Source organism: Pongo pygmaeus, chromosome 12 (genome assembly GCF_028885625.2).
Source record: "Pongo pygmaeus isolate AG05252 chromosome 12, NHGRI_mPonPyg2-v2.0_pri, whole genome shotgun sequence".
Lineage (NCBI taxonomy): Eukaryota > Metazoa > Chordata > Mammalia > Primates > Hominidae > Pongo > Pongo pygmaeus.
In genome coordinates, this window is record NC_072385.2 from 55,349,077 (window position 1) to 55,367,206 (window position 18,130).

Sequence of the window (18,130 nt, forward strand, 5' to 3'; positions counted from 1 at the left end):
ACAATGTCCTGAAACATGGTACAACTTGGATGAATCTCAGAAGCATTATGCTGAGAGAAAGAAGAGTGACACAAAAAGTTACAGATTGCATGATTTCATTTATATCATATATCTTGAATGGGTAAATCTATAGAGACAGAAAACAGATTAGTAGATACCAGAAGCTTGGCTGTAAGAGGAATGAGAATTCATTGCTTAATGGGTATGAGTTCTTTTTGAGGGTAATGAAAATGTCTTGTCACTAAATAGAGGTATTGGTTACAGAACATAGCAAATTTACTAAATGCCACTGACTTGTACATTCTAAAATGGTTAATCTTATGTTACAGGAAATTTAATCCTCAACTCTACAGAAAACAAAAAAAGATATATGCAGTAAGATCAGTATATATAGAATATAAGTCACTTACTATAAGAAAAAAAAATTGAAGAATGCCATTCATTTCCCTTCAAAAAACTTAATTTCTAGAGTTCCACCGTTAACCTTCACCAATTATTTAAATAATATATTACTTTAATGGTTGGTTGTGTTCCAAAATATTTAAAAAGAAGACATAGCTTTTGATAATTTCAATAATTAAATTATAATAGTTTATTCCTGGTAATAGAAAATGATTTTTATACATATTGAAATTATATCCTGCAATGTTTCTATATTTCAAAAGTTAATTCGTTGATTCTTTTAGATTTTCTGTAGAGACAATCATGTCATCTCAAAGACAATTATTTCTTCCTTCTAAAACTTATTTAGAAATTTATTCTGAAATGTATTTCATTTTCTTGTGTTATTGTACTGACTAGGACTTCCTCATAATGTTGAAAAAGCCATTCTTTGATATGTCCTCCATATTAGGAGGAAAACACCTAGTTTCTCATTATTATGTATAATGTCAGCATAAGGATCACATATGAAACTACCTCATTTCTTATAAGATTCCTGTGATGTTTGCACTATTAGCTACATTTTACAAATAAAATAAATAGAAACACAAAATTAAATGTTAAGTATGTTTAAGTTATATCAATTGGTCATATCTATACTCAATATCTATGTCTCAGTAGTGACAAACTGATGATCTGAAATGTGTATCTACATTCTTTTCAACATTAAAACAATTTTAAAACATCAAATGTGGCTGGAATATATTAATATTAATATATATTTATAGCATTATAATGCTTGCTGGTATTTAGTTGGTTAGCTGAAGAAGCATATTGGTTAGTTGCAGTTGATGTCTGCCCTCAGTTAGCACATAGTATAGACTCTCCCATGCTGTTTGTTAAGTATATTGAATCCCTCACCATTGCAAACAATGAAATGTTTTTTATCTATTGACAACTAATTTTTTTAAGACTCGAATTAGCAACCTAACGTCATACCCAGAGGAACTAAAGAAACAAGAGCAAACCAACCCAAGACTAGCAGAAGTCAAGAAATAACCAATATTAGAGCTGAACTAAAGAAAATTCAGATGCGAAAAATTATACAAGAGATTAACAAATCCAGGAGTTGGTTCTTTGAAAAAACTAATAAGATAAACTGTTAGCTAGACTAATAAAGAAAGAAAAAGGGAGAAGATCCAAATAAACACAATCAGAAATGACATAGGAGACATTATCATCAACCCCACAGTGGGAGAAAAAAACCCAGAGACAACTACAAATGCATCTAGGTACACAAACTTGAAGCCCAGGGGAAATGGATAAATTCCTGGACACATACAGCCTCCCAAGACTGAACCAGGAAGAAATTAAATTCCAGAACAGACCAATAATGAGCTTTGAAATTAAATTCTTCATAAAAAGCCTACTAAGCAAAAAAAGCACAGAACCATATGGATTTACAGCCAGATTTTACCAGATGCATAAAGAAGAGCTGGAACCCATTCTATTTTAACTATTCCAAAAAATTGGTGAAAAAAGGACTCCTTCCTAACTCAGTCATCGTGATGAAGCCAATATCATCCTGATACCAAAAGCTAGCAGAGACATAACAATAACAACAAAAATCTTTAGGTCAATATTTTTGATGAACATAGACACTAAAATCCTTAACAAAATATTTGGAAATCAAATCCAGCAGTACATCGAAAGCCAATCCACTACAATCAATTAGCCTTCATCCCCAGGATGCAAGGTTGGATCAACATACACAAATCAATAAATGTGATTAATCACATAAACAGAACAAAAACCATATGATTATCTCAATAGATACAGAAAGGGCTCCTTATAAAATGTAACATCCTTCATGTTAAAACCACTCAGTAAGCTGGGCATTTAAGGAACATACTTCAAACAAAGAAGAGCCATCTATGACAAACCTACAGCCATCATCTTACTGAATGGGCAAAAACTGGAAGCATTCCCTTGGAAAACCAGAACAAGAAAAGGATGCTCTCTCTCACCACTCTTATTCAACATAGTACTGAAATTCCTGTCCAGAGCACTCAGGCTATCCAAACAGGAAGAGAGAAAGTCAAACTATCTCTGTTTGCAGATGACAATTCTATACCTAGGAAATCCTATAGGCTTAGCCCAAAAATCTACTTGATCTTATAAGCAACTTCAACAAAGTTTCAATTTGTTGAACAACAGTTTCAAATTATGTTGATTGCAAAATCAATGTGCACTATATATCAACAACATCCAAGCTGAGAGCCAAATCTGAAATGCAATCTCATTTGCAGTTACCACATAAAGACTAAAATGCCTAAGGATACAGTTAACCAGGTGGGTTAATGATCTCTACCACAAGAATTATAAAACACTGCACAAATAAATCAAGGAAGACACAAACAAATGGAAAATCATCCTATGCTCATGGATAAGAAAAATCAATATCTTTAAAATGGCTATGCTGACCAAAGCAATTTACAGATACATGTGATTCCTATCAAACTACCAATGACATTTTTCACATAATTAGGGAAAAAAACTAATTTAAAATTCATGAAACCAAAAATATAGCCCAAATAGCCGAGATATCCTAAGCAAAATAGCAAAGCTGGAGGCATAGTGTTTCCCAACTTCAAACTATATTACAAGGTGACAGTAACCAAAACAGCATGGTAATGGTAGAAAAACAGACACATGACCAATGGAACATAATGCAGAGCCCAGAAATAATGCTGCAGAACTACAACCATTTGAAATATGACAAAACCAACAAAAACAAGCGATGGGGAAAGGACTCCTTATTCAATAAATGGTGGTGGGATAACTGACTAGTCACATTCAGAAGAATGAAACTGGACCACTTCCTTACACCATATACAAAAATCACCTCAAGATAGATTAAAAATTTAATTGTAAAGCCCAAAACTATAAAAACCATGGAAGAAAATCTAGGTTTTACCATTCTGGACATAGTCATGGCAAAGATTTCATGATGAAGGTGCCAAAAAAAATTGCAATGAAAGCAAAAATTGGCAAATGAGAACTAATTAACCTAAAGTGCTTTTGCATAGCAAAAGAAACTATCAATAGAGTAACAGACAACCTACAGAATGAGAGAATATTTGCAAATTATGAGTCTGATAAAGGTTTATTATCTAGAATCTGTAAGGAGCTTAAACTAATTTTTTTTTTTTTTTTTTTTTTTTTTTTTTTTTTTGAGACAGAGTATCGCTCTGTCACCCAGGCTGGAGTGCAGTGGCGCGATCACGGCTCACTGCACGCTCCACCTCCAGGTTCACGCCATTCTCCTGCCTCAGCCTCCAGAGTCGCTGGGACTACAGGCGCCCCGCACCATGCCCAGCTAATTTTTTGTATTTTTAGTAGAGACTGGGTTTCACCGTGTTAGCCAGGATGGTCTTGATCTCCTGACCTTGTGATCCACCCACCTTGGCCTCCCAAAGTGCTGGGATTACAGGTGTGAGCCACCGTGCCCCACCCGAGCTTAAACTAATTTACAAGTAAAAGCAAACAATCCTATTAAAATGCAGGCAAAGGACATGAAGAGACGCTTTTCAAAAGAAGACATATATGCAGCGAACAAGCATATGAGAAAATGCTGAACTTCACTAATTATTAGACAAATACAAATTAAAACCACAATGAGATACCTTCTCACACCAGTCAGAATGGCTACTATTAAAAAGTCAAAAAATAACAGACACTGAAGAGGTTGTAGAGAAAAGGGAATGCTAATACACTGCTGGTGAAAATGCAGATTAGTTTCGGCCATTGTGGCAAACAGTATGGCAATTTCTTTAAGAACTTCCAATAGAATTACCATTTGATGCAGCAACCCTATTATCGGGTATACACCCAAAGGAATATAATTCGTTCTACCATAAAGACTCATGTACACATAAGTGTATTGTAACACTATTCACAATAGCCAAGACATGGAATCAACTTAAACACTCATCAAACAGTAGACTGGATTAAAAAATACAAAAAAAATGTGGTATATATACACTATGGAATGCTATACATCCCCCACAAGAAAAGAGTAAGATAATATCCTTTGCAGCAACATGAACAGAGCTGAAGACCATTATCCTAAGCAAACTAACACAAGAACAGAAAACCAAATACTGTATGTTCTCATTTACAAGTGGGGTCTAAAAAAGGAGAACACATGGGCACAAAGAAGGGAACAATAGACACCATGGTCTACTTGAGGGTGAAGGGTGGCAGGAGAGAGTGAATTTTTTAAAAATACCTATTAGGTACCATGCTTATTACCTGAGCGGCTAACCTGTGCAACAAACCCCCATGACACATAATTTACCTATGCAACTATCCTGTACACGTACCTCTACATCTAAAGTAAAAGTTAAAAAAAAAAAAAAAGAAGAAGAAGAAAAATTTAAGTGAGGATAGAACGCTAATGTGAAAAAGTGAATTTATAAGCACCATGTTTGATTTGTGAGGATTGACTCACAAATCCTAATTTGTGAGTGTATCAGAAAGGATTGTGATCAAGATGCTAACCATAGATGTTAAGATTATGAATCTTTTCTCTTTCATCATTGTTTATTCTAATTATGTTTTCCACAAAGATTAAGTATGGAAATAGAATTGTATAATGAAATTGTGTCTTTTCTAATAGAAAATGAATTGACCATGAGTTTTTAATTTAACTTTCTCTTGCTGGTTTTGTTTTACCTTATGCCAATTTGGCATTTCTTTTCATGATAATTTGCTAAGTGATACCTTGTTACCTAGGAGTGCATTGCTTTATGTTTCAGACATGATTCTTTGCCTTACTTATGAAACATACAAGGAAATAAGCTATCTTCCTGTGCTTTTAGAATTAGATATTAAAGAAAAATGGCATGCGTCGTATTTCAAAGGATGCTCGGTAATAAAATTCAAGGCATCATAAAATAGCATTAGGCATTTGGTTAGAACTGCGTGTACTCAGGCACATCCTGGTCAGTTGATTTTTAAGTAGAAAACAAAAATGTTGGGCACACAAGGCCACTCTGGAGGCTCATCAGAGTCCTGCAGCTGTTGCCTGTGTGACAGGAAACCTCTCCCAGAATTACTTAAGATTGGCAACAGTTGGTATGACTAAGGACAAGTTGATTTTCCTGCTAGCTCTCTTTATGAACCTTTGTAAAATACACTCTTTGGTTAGTTTGAAATGTGAATATGAAAAGCATGTGTTTCTGGATGAGAAAGGAAATATATCTATTTCCTAAGATTGTTTTTCTTATAAATTACAATAAAAAATTTTATCCACCAAACAGCAACATCATAATGGAAAAAATTTTCTACATCCTTTTTCAATCTATTTAATTTAATCATGAAATGTTATTTATGCCACTGGAGTTTTTTCATGATGATGGATTTTTACATTTTTATTTATAAAATCTCTCAGGAATAATTTCAGAAACTTAAGAAATATAACCAATTTTACTTCTTAGGATTATTTGAGTACCATTTAATACATCATCTTGTGAGTTTATCATAGAATGTTCTATGACTTGTAAGGTTATATTTTTTTTCTCAGAAGTTTCTAAGGAAATCTATAGAGATAATTGGCACAATTAATAGAAATATACGTATAATCCTTTGGACAAACACATTTTTACATTTTATTTGGTTTTTGTTTAATTTACAAAATATTTTACCATTCAAATTTTTAATCTTATAAAATAACTTGTAAATACCAAATTATTTAAGATTTATGTGTTTTTGTATACTTTATTGTATTTTATTTGCAGCAATAAATATTATAACTACATTCACATTGATGTTGTTGCATAAATATATTTCTGACAATTCCTTGTCTGCATTGTACTTTCTAGCAGATGTAGACTATCATTATAACCTTAAGGAAAAGATGCTATTTCTGTTTCTTGCAAGTTTAAGTTAAATACGTGCAGCAAAGATGGGTTAATAAAGCCAAGAAAATGTAGATTTTCTTCATTTACCTATACACATTTGTGTGTTCAATAACAGAATATGACTAAAATTTGGTGCATAGCTATTTCTCCATAGGGAATAGATCTCACCATCACTCATTATATTTGTGTATAGTAGAACTCTACAGAAAAAAAGTTGGACGATGAATGTTTATTAAAACATTTTGTGATATTTATTATAGTTGTTCATTTAAAAATTATAATTTAAATGTGTTTAAATGAATGTATTGTGACCTGTAAAACATTAAAATATTGTATTTCCATTAAAGAAGAGAGAAAGATAAAATTATTATTGTAGATAATTTATGAATAATAAAAAATATGGTATGCATCTAGCTATATTGTAGGGTACAAATTCCTACCACTTTGCATACTCTGTATGCAACACATTATAGATTATCTAATGCATGTAATAATTCATGACTATGCACTCATAATCTATGGATTTTTCCAGTTATTCAATTTATTAATGGGAATTTATGGATTCCCTATCTTCTCATCGAAATACTTTCTTCACTTGGCTTCACTTAAAAAAGAAAATTCTAGGCCGGGGGTGGTGGCTCATGCCTGTAATCCCAGCACTTTGGGAGGCCGAGGCGGGCGGATCACGAGGTCAGGAGATGGATACCATCCTGGCTAAGACAGTGAAACCCCGTCTCTACTAAAAATACAAAAAAAAAAAAAAAAAGCCTGGCATGGTGGCGGGTGCCTGTAGTACCAGCTACTTGGGAGGCTGAGGCAGGAGAATGGCTTGAACCCCGGCGGTGGAACTTGCAGTGAACGGAGATCGCACCACTGCACTCCAGACTGGGCGACAGAGTGAGACTCTGTCTCAAAAAAAAAAAAAAAAAAAAGAAAGAAAGAAAATTCTAGTTTTTCTACCTCATTGATTACTTCATTTAGTGTACTTCACTATTTTAGCTCACTTTCTCTGTCTCCAAATGCTGTCATGCCTTATTTTCTTCTCTTATTTCTCTCTTTGTTACTGTTTCTCTTCCTAATTTATTCTCTCTATTTATACCTCTCTTTCTGTATCATCATCCAGTATTAGGGTTTCTAATACTTTTGACCTCTTCATTACAGACCTCTCCACTGAGCTGTAAATGTTTGTGTATTAAATTCCACACAAATATGTAACTGACATTTCAAGATTCACACATAGAAAAATGTACCAATTTTATCTCTAAATTTTCTCTTTCCACAGTCTTTCCCACATGTATAAGTGGATACACCAATCTCTTTCTACTCAAGGCAGGTATCCTGGAGACTGTGTTTACTTTCTTTTTCTCAAATCTCATAACCAATACATCAGTTAGTACTGTAAGCTATATCTGCAAAGCATTTCAAGCATCTGAGTGTGTGTCTTTATCCCACTGTGCATCAAGCCATGATAATGTCTTATCTGGAGCAACTGCCTACCTAGTGTCTTTTCTTCTAAACTTGCTTCCCTGGTGTCTATTTTGGACACAGCAGCCAGAATAATTCTCTTAAGCTGTAAGTCAAATCTAGTCACTCATCTACTCAAACTCTCCAATGGCTTCCTATCTCTCTCGGTGAAAAATACCAAAGTCTTCACGATGGCTTACAAAGTTCTACATGTTCCAGGCTCCTGACATCTTTCTTGAGTCATCCGTTTGTTAGTCTCCTTTAGATTTTCTGCTTCAGCTAAACTGGATTGTATCCCATTCTTTCCATTGGAAAGGGATGTTCCTGCCTCAAAATTTTTCATTTAAGCACTATCCTATCACTATTTGTCTTCTCCAAGTACATGTATGGCTCATCACTTTCAGGTTCTTACTCAGTTATTCAAAGATGCTTTAACTAATCGTGTTATTGAAATGAAATTGAAACTAACCTCCCCAAGCCCAGAAATCACATGTATAATTATAGCTTAAGTCTACTTCATAGCACATTTTCTCTTTGCCATTCATTCATTCATTCATTCATTCAATTGTTCCTTTCTTTATTCATTTATTTATTTGTTTTCTTTGTCTTCTCACTAGACTATAAGCTACATAACAGCAAGGGGTTTTGTCTATATGCTTCACTGCCATATACTAAGTACCTAGCATTCAATATATAGTAGATTATTTAATATTTATGGAATAAATAAATTAGTGGAACTTATTCTGTATAATAGTCTAATTATGAAAGTAAATTTCTTCTGTATCATATCAGAGACTACTACATATATTGCTGACTATATGATCCTTATTTTTATTTTGTATTTTTGCGTAACTGCAAACTCTCTGAGAGCAAGAGCTATCTTATTCATTTTTATGTCTCCACTATAATACTGGGCCACATTCCTTGAACTCAATAGATATTTATAAAGTGAACTGGTGGAACCAATTTCAAAGTGCAGATTAGCAGAGGTAAAAATAATATAGTGCTGACTAGATACATAAGTACTACTGAGGAAATACTAAAAAGTAATCAATTTAGGTGGTATCAAGAGCCAATTTTTTTCCAGAAATATATAATAATACGCAATTCTTTTCTTTAGCTTACAAGGTCACTTTGAGAGAAGTGAATATATCACCCTGGTATTTACTCTCGCCTACTGATACAGAAATTGCTATGAGAATTAAACATATTGCCAGGCGTAGAATGTCAAATAAATTCATAAATATAACTTGTTTCCTGCTTATCAAGTGACACTTGTCCTTCGTTGCTATTCCTCAGCACCAGATGTAGAGGGCAGCCATGTATTGTGGCCCCACACATTTCTACTTTCAAAGCACACCTCTGCCTAATCTGTTATGGGTCATGAGTACACCTGGGTATCACCATCTTTGTTTCAAACTACTGCCATTTCTGTTTTACTACTGTTTCTGCCAGAAAGACCATTGCTGGTGGGCCCCACTATCTCTTCCTCTGGGTACAGGTACTTCTTTGGTGAGTATTACTATGTTTGCTGCATGCCACTTACACATTTTTGGCCCTGCACCTAAGGAGATGCTACAACTAAAGGCTGTTGATTGATGAGTTCAGGAGAAATGCCTCTTTCCTATTTTGGGGATGCTCTCTTATACTTCAGTCTCTCATGGCTTTAAAAAAGTAATTTTTAAAACGTAGATACTTCCCTTTTACAATCTATCACAACAAGAAACTGAAGCTGACCAGTAAGTGAAAACTGAGTAAAAATATTTTACTGTGATGAAAGCTAGAAGCCACTGTTCCAATGGGAAAGTGTATGTGGACAAATTTGTTCTGTCTAGCAGCAACTTCCCTTGGGATTTCTCCCTACTTAGTGAAAGAATCTCTTCATTTTCTCATTAGACATAAATGATCAATTTTCAACTCTGCAAAGGATGCAGAATTTGGCCCAATCTAGATCCCATCCCCAATTCGTAAACTGTGTTTAATTATCCCTCTTATAAATGACGCAACTACTTTGTGAACTTGATCTCATAAGTATTATCTTCATTTCAAAGTTTCTTTGATGTTCTAAGCATTGAAGTGATAACTGTTGAGTAATTATTTAGTGATAGAGTATAATTGCAAGTTTCTATATGAATATATATAATTGCATTATTCTTTTACAAGAACTCTAAGATATAATGCAAGAAAAATATACTGAATGTTACAATGAATTATGTCAGGATAATTACTTAATTCCATAAATTGACTTAAAAAATTATTCTCAGTCTGAGTTTTGAATAACATAAAACATTAAAAATATATTTAGAATAGGCAATTTAAAATATTTAGTAGAGTTTCTGGCACAATTTCAGGACAAAAAGTTTTTTTAGTACAGTTTAATCCCTGATTAAGATTATTTATAAAAAATTGATTGCTTTTAAAAGGTAGTAATCTTAGAATATGTGTAAAATAGATGATACTTCTTAAATTTTAAATATCAATACAGTGCAGAGTAAAGATGTACAATATCTTAAGAACCACCTGTTCTAATAAGGAGCAATGCACTTCCAGGTGGAAAATCTGGACTCATTTCACTCAGGGGTACTAGACACATAAGAAAGGGGGCTCCTGGGAGCTGAAGATGGGAGCAGGATAAGTAGGACTGATATTAAGAGCACTGATCCACAGAGAATTAATAAGACATTGGACAGAGGTAAAAATTTAAAGTAATTCAAAAGTATAACTTGATTAAGGAATCAACTATAAAGGATTCATGGGGAGGAAGATCCAAACATGAGAAAATGATACATAAACCTAGAATACAATTCAAAAGCCAGACGTGAAATGAACACATGGACATAATGGGAGATATTTCCTCAGGCTGCAGCATCAGCCAGAGCTGCTTGTCTAAGGTCTCATAAGCTTCTACCAGAAGACCCACTGAAGAGCATGGTTCTCCATGGTTTTACCAATTTAATTCAGCCACATAAGAGTTGTTTGCCATTTTTATTGTTCCTTTAGAGTCAGAATTATAGCTGCACAGAAAAAGAATAATTTCTTTACTTGTGTGTATGAGCATGGGTTGGAAATATTTAATTATATCAGTCCAATAGAAAAATCTGACAAATTGCAATAGGACCTTTCTGTGGTAAATGACGTCCTTCTACTCCAGCTCAAATTCTCAAAAGGAATCTTTAATACTTCCATCTCCCCAACTCGAAATTACTCATCTAAGCTATTTGATATGTACTCACATTTATACAACATTTTAAAGTATTTAATATTTTAAGAGTACGTCAAATATCCCAATCACTATGCTACTTAGGGTATATATAGATGAACCCAAACTTATATTTCTCATCAAAGAACTTAACATATGGTGGAGTTATCATTTTCTTCCTATTCCATAGATGGTTCTGAAATACTGCATATCTTATATGGATGATTGTGAACATACCAAACAGCTTACTGTGCCCAGCAATATTTCTCCATTATGGCCCATCTACTAATAGGCTAAATATTTGTAATATAGTATTGTTTTGTCACCTTCTATAAGGAAAATGACTGCGCTTTAATTAGGAGTAGGCTGTGGCGGCCTTCTAGAGCAGCATGACTCAGTGGGTTTTGAGTGCAGGCACATAACCCTGTACATTATGTAACCACGCCATGTGAGCTGCATTAGGTGATCACCCACATGAGCTTGTGATTGGCTCTGAGCCACTATTGTCTGTAAAAGGTATAATAAAAGCTGTACATATGGCTCACTCATGCCCATAGAGAGAGTAAATCCATGTGAAAACTGTCTACAATTCTTCAAGTGTTTTCCAAGTTACCTGCCACTCGCCCACCAAGTCCCGTCGGACCTCAGTTAGAACCGACGATTGGCATTACGAACAGGATCCCAAGGTGAGTGAGCCTTCATTCCCTGCTGCTTCTTGGTCAGCCATGTGACTGCAACATGGGTTGTGGTACCCGGTGGCAGCTGTGCTGCTCAGATGGGCTCCGGTGGAAACCTGAGTGGTGGTAGATGGTTTCCTGCAAACATGGAGAGGGCGCTGAAGCAGCTGGAAGTACAGAGCATGGAGAGGGAGTGAGCTTTTGCCAGAAGAGTTGAATAGGCATTTTTGACTGTGTTACAAGAAGTGCACACCCAGTCCCTGAGAGACGCAGTGCAGTTCAGGGCCCTCCAGGTGCAGGCAGGGCACCTAGAGGCCTAGCTACACAGCTTAGAAAAAGAGATAGATGCTGCCATGAATGGACACCTCCAGACACAGGCAGGGCACCTGGAGGCCGTGCTACACATCTCACAAAAAAGAGATAGAAGCTGCCATGAATGGAGACCTCCAGGTGCAAGCAGGGCACCTGCAGGCCTGGCTACAGAGCTTGGAAAAGGAATTAGAGGCTGCTGTGAATGCAGGCCTGGGTCTCTCATCTCAGCCAGACACCCCCACTTGGTCTGATACCAAGGAGGAAGAACCCCCGTTGTGTGCTTTCCCAGTGGTCCATTAGAAGGTAGATCATGAACAGCCATTGGGGCCCTGAAGGCAAACTCAGGGACTCTCCAAGGTAAGGCAACATACCTCATATACTGCCTGTACCCCAACTGAGTTGGGGGAATGAGGCAAGCATTGCTGTCATCATCCAGGGGAACCTCTGCTTGCCTGAGTGCTTCATTTGTGGGAAGAGGGAGCAGATAGTATCTCCTGTTCTGCCTCTGAGATGGAAAAGCTGGCCTCTATCATGACTCACCCTTCCCTCCATCAGTGGTTGCAGATGAGCAGGTGGTTGGTTCAAGGGCGAGGTAACCACACCCTGACTGAGTGACTATGGGCAGCCATATAGACTGTGGAATGACACCAGTGAAATACCCAAAACCATGAGTAAATGGCAGTTGTATGCCGATTTGGTACAAAACATCCCAGAGATGGGTATGCGATAGGCTATGTTTGACCTGAATAACCAGGTGCCAGATGATGAACATTTCACCTCCCACATGAGGAATATCGTGTTGGATTCTGCACCCCCAAGTGCCTTTGGCTCCCTAGCTGCTGTCCTCATCTCATCCCATACCTACGGCGCTGCATACATGAAGTGACCACTGCTACGGCAGCTTTTGGGGAAGCAGAAGGCTGTCAGTGAAACAGAGGGGTCCACACTGTAAATAAGGGGAGGATATCCCTCCTGCAGGGGTCCCCACAATGGAAGAAAAAGGGGCCCCAATGAGTGACACACTCACATGTGTGGATAGATTTGATTTTGGCCAGGGTTGACTATGAGCAAATTGATAAGCAACTTAATAAAGTACTCTTAACTTTGAGGAGACGGTTGTCTCTGGAGGAGCAGTCCCAGAAAATGCCTAAGGGGAAAAAGGACATTGCTGTGTGATCCAGTCCCACCCAGGTGCTGTAGCTCAGTGACTACTTTCTGCAGCCGGGTGAAAATATAAGGCTTTTTCTGTTTGATTAGGGAGCTGGCTGAGGTGCCCAGCTTGGGGGGACACCAGATGACTGGAGGTCACGTATAGAATTAGCGATCCAGTGGTTCCCCCACCAGTGTACAGTGGATGCTGGCACTGGTGGATGCTGGTGCAGATTGCAGCCTTGTTTATGGGAACCCGGATAAGTTTCCTGGCAATCCTGCTTACATTTATGACTATGGAGGCCAGTCAGTGAAAGTGAAACCTGTATCTCTGCTCCTTGGCATCATCCATTTGGCTCTCCATTTATATACTGTGCATTTCTCTCCAATACTGGAATACATTCTGCAGGTGGATATCTTGCACAACCTGGCATTACAAACCATGGCCAGGGAATTCAGACTCTGAGTGCATGTGGTGAAGCCAGTGCTGCGAGGGCATATACATCACTAGCCTTAGGTCCTGCCACAACCCCAATCAATATCATTTGCTGGGTTGGCATATGGAGATAACTGAGACAATTAAAAAGCTGGGGGAGATGCAAATAGTGCGTGGCACCCACAGCCCCTACAGTTCTCCAGTGTGGCCAGTTAGAAAGCCTGATGAAACTTGGTGGATGACGGTGGACTATCAGGAACTGAATAAAGTAACACCCCCTTTGCATGCAGCTGTACTGTCAGTCATGGATTTGATGGACCATTTGACAAAGGAACTGGGAGAGCACCAGTATGTAGTGGACTTGGACAGTGCATTTTTCTCCATAGACATCGCCCCAAAGTCAAGAACAGTTCCCCTTCACATGGGACTGGCAACAATGGACTTTTACAGTGTTGCTGCAGGGCTATGTGCATAGCTCCACGAAATGTCATGGTCCAGTTGTCACGGATTTAGCCACCTGGCTATGTCCAGAAGCGGTCTGCCTATTACATCATATTGATGGTAATTATGTTAACCTCTGTTTCTCTTGTAGATTTAAAAGAGGCAGTGCCCCTCTTGCAGCAACATTTGGCAGCATGTTGTTGGGCCATCAACAAATCCAAGGTCCAAGGGCCTGGATTATCTGCCAAACTCTTGGGAGTTATCTGGTTGGGTAAGACAAAGGCCCATCCAGAGGCTATCATTGATAAGATTCAGGCATATCCCCAGTCCACCACAGTGAAGCAGCTACAAACTTCTGTGGGCCTCCTGGGATATTGGCAGGCATTTGTGCCCTATTTAGTTCAAATGATAAAACTGTTTCATATGTTAACAAAGAAGAGAGCTACCTGTGATTGGTATGATGCAGCTGAGACCAACTTCCTGGCAGGCAAGCAGGCTCTTCAGAAGGCACAAGCTCCATGGGTAGTTTACCAGAGGTGCCCGTCTGAGCTGGATGTGCATGTGAGCACAGATGGTTTTGGTTGGGGCCTGTGGCAGCTCACAGAGCATTTGAGAATGCCAGTAGGCTTTTGAAACTATGGAAGAGAGCTGACCTCCACGATTCCTTGATAGAGAAACAGCTCTGTTTGGCACCCTTCAGGCTTGTGAGAGTGTGACAGGATGGGCTGCCATCATCATGTGGATGACTTATTCAATAGCAGGATGGGTGAGTTCATGGGTAATGACCCCCTGGACTGGAATGGCACAGACATCCACTTTGGCAAAGTGGGGCACCTACTTGGAGCAGTGGAGTATGCTGAGTACAAGCCCCTTGGTAGAAGAGTTGCAAGAGATCTTGGGACCAGTAGTCTTAATGCAAGATAAGTCCATGGGGCCTGAGGCACCTCTAGACCCTGAGCCTTCACCATTAAGGAAGGGCATCCCCCCATTCCTGAAAGGGCATGGTACACAGATGGGTCTAGCTGGGGTGCTACTGCTGCCTGTATCACTGTTGCAGCCCAACCTACTAGTGACACCATATGATTTGAAACCAGGTATGGACAAAGTAGCCAATGGGCTGAACTTAGAGCCTATGGAGGGTGATCACCCAGGAGGTGACAACGATGGCAATCTGTACCAACAGCTGGGCAGTCTACTGAGGCTTAGCCTTATGGTTAACTACCTGGAAAATACAGAAGTGGCTAGTCGGCCACCAACATATTCGGGGCCAAGCCATGTGGCAAGACTTCTGGGAAATTGGACATCAGAAAGAGGCAACTATTTATCACATGTCACACCATATGCCTTTGGCCACCCCGGCAATGATGAGGCAGATGCCTTGGCCAAGGTTTGATGGTTAGAGTAAGTACCTAGACAAGATGTGGCCTTGTGGCTACAGCAGAAACTGGGACATGAGGGGGGGAAACTGATGCAACAGGTCAGTAAGCGTTGGGGTCTGTCCCTGCCCACACAAGACATTTGGAAGGCTTGTCAGAAATGCCTGGCATGTGCTCAGGCATACCCTAGATGGAGGCAGGTGCCCAGTGTTACACAACAAGTAACAATAAGGTGAGTGGCCTTGACCAGGTGGCAAGTATTGGGCCCCTGCCAAATGCAGGGGTGGCCAACCAACAGCACACCATCCAGGCCCTGCAACACTTATTCACCCTCTGGCTGCTGAGAATGATAGGGGAACACATTTTACTGGAAAACAGGTACAACAATAAGTACAATACATGGACAAAAAGTGGGGATTCTATGTGTTATACAACCCGCAAGCTGCAGGTAGGATTGAGTGATATAACAGGCTCTTGAAGAATGGGTTACATTTGCATGTCACATTCTGTCTTTGTGGGGCTGGAGTTTCAGGCTGGACCAGGTGCTCCAAACCTTGAATGAATGGCCATGGAAAGGTGGCCCATCCCCAGTGGAGGCTTTGTTACACCTGGCTGCCACCCACATTTAGTTTTAGATACACACCAAGGATGGCTCCTCCAACCAGGTATGGGGATGAATGGTAACCTGTTGTTGCCTGCCCCAATGCCCTTGCAGATATGGGAATAGAAAACCTGGCTGTGGCCATGGACCCTCCAAGTCCCCGCTGCCGGTGGTTGGCCATTGTAGCTGCCTGTGGGGAGGATCTACAGTATGACTTTCATGTCACTCCTTGGGTGTTCAATGCACGGCCCCCATGGTTGACTGTTTATAGGGAATAGCCAGGGAAGGAACCCTCCTCTAGGGGACATATGTACTGTCTGGGTGGCTTATTATGATTCCCCCATGACTTTGGCATAGATACAGGACTTAAAGGAACCATGGGAGCTGAGAAAGTGTGGTACCATTGCCCAGGGCAGAAGCCCTTAGAGGCTGCATTGTTATCCAGGGATGAAAGGTTAGCCTGTATTTTGCCTGAGGGATGTGATTTATCTCCATTAGTACCTGTGTCTTCTCTGTCATTTCATCCATAAGTTAACATGCTCCACCTGCATTGTGGATTGGCCCCTATGCTGTGGTGACCAAGGTTTCCAACTGTTGGATCTGTTCCTCGCTTCCAGCAGCAGCTGCAGATGGCTTGCCTTAGCACATACATTCAGTGCCTGCAGAGAACTGGAGATGGCTGGAGACTTGGGGTTCCATGGCCAATGCCTGTAATGCAATGTGACAAGCTTTGGACAAAGGATGCCACAAGACCCATGCATGCCTGCCCCCTGGCTGGCCCACAGCATTTATGATGTGTGGGGCTAGCTAGTTGAGAAACATGTGGTACCCCCAGCCCAGGTACCACAGTGCATAGAGCAACTCTGGGGCAACACCACTGTGGGGCAGGTACCCATCGTGGCCTGTGTAAACATAACAGATGTCGCCACACTGAAGGTATGGTAGAACGAGTGGCCCCACCAAGGTCAGGCCCTGATAGATTTTGTGCCCCCTGGGAGTTTATGGGTCTCTTGGGACAAAGGGTGGCTTACTTACTTACCAGTGGATTGAACTGGATGATGTACCTGAGGGTGGCCTTATGCACCTGCCACTGTCCTCCCCATGTTGCCCAGATGCCCACATAACTGGGAGGAGGTACAATGCTCTTGGTTTTTGTGAGTGCGATGAGCCCCTTGGTGATTCTACCCCTTGGCAATGACTATCCCTGGCGCAGGTGCCATAATAGTAGAAGCACAAGTTACTGCTCTTGCAGAGCATACTGCTCAGGTTCTAAATTACACCTGAGTGGTCCTCCACCTGTTAAAAGATGAGGTTGATCAGGTCAGAAAGGTTATGTTGCAAAACTGAATGGCCTTAGACATAATAATTGCTGCCCAAGAAGGCACCTGTGCACTTTTAGGAACACAATGTTGTACCTTTATCCCTGACAATTGGCAGAATATAACAGTAGCCTTGCAAGGGGACTCATGGGAGATTAAGGTGGTCAAGAGCCTTACTGACAACTCCCTGCAGAGATGGCGGGAATCCCTAGGCTCTGACCTGTGCTAGGCCTTAATAGTCATAAGTTGCATAGGTTGGATCCTAGTAGTGAGCTGTTGCTGTCTGTATTGTTGTTGTGGGTTATGGATTCAGGTCTTCACCCTGTTGGCTCGTGTCCCTGCCCAGAGGAAAACCTCAGCCTAGAGGGTGGAGTGTAAGGGAATGGCTGTGCTTTAGTCAGGAGTAGGCTGAAGCAGCCTTCCAACGCAGCATAACTCAGCAAGTTTGGAGTGCAGGCATACAACCCCACACATTATGTAACCATGCTATGTGAGGCACATTAGATGATCACCAATTTTAGCTCTTGCTGGGCTTGGAGCCATTATTGTCTGTAAAAGGTATAATTATCCTGATAACACCGTATATATGGCTTGCTTGTGCCCAGGGAGAGAGTAAATCCATGTCAAAACTGTCTATGATTCCTTGAATGTTTTTCCAGCTACCTGCCACTTACCCACTCAGTTAGAACCTGGCACCCTCCATCCTGAGAACCTTCATTGTCTTCTCACTGACTGAACCCTGAAGACCATATTTAACCTTCAAGACGTTTCACCCTCAAGTCCATGTTTATATTTTCAGACTAATCTGCCCATTACTTACCCATAAACAATTCATCTATGGAAAAATTTTC

At 39.6% G+C, this 18,130-nt stretch overlaps 2 long non-coding RNA genes across 2 annotated transcripts in view; one reads left to right on the top strand and one right to left on the bottom strand.

The window, feature by feature from the left end:
• LOC129030274 (uncharacterized) overlaps positions 1-18,130 on the top strand; it is a 552,505-nt gene that overhangs the window by 170,296 nt on the left and 364,079 nt on the right. The gene's annotated exons all lie outside the window — the stretch shown is intronic.
• Positions 1-18,130, bottom strand: part of LOC129030273 (uncharacterized) — a 60,249-nt gene that overhangs the window by 19,168 nt on the left and 22,951 nt on the right. The window contains exons 4-5 of the long non-coding RNA XR_008500599.1: positions 16,462-16,668; positions 11,582-11,812 (exon numbers count right to left, since the gene is read on the bottom strand). This is a non-coding gene — a long non-coding RNA (uncharacterized LOC129030273). The remainder of the gene's footprint in view (positions 1-11,581; positions 11,813-16,461; positions 16,669-18,130) is intronic.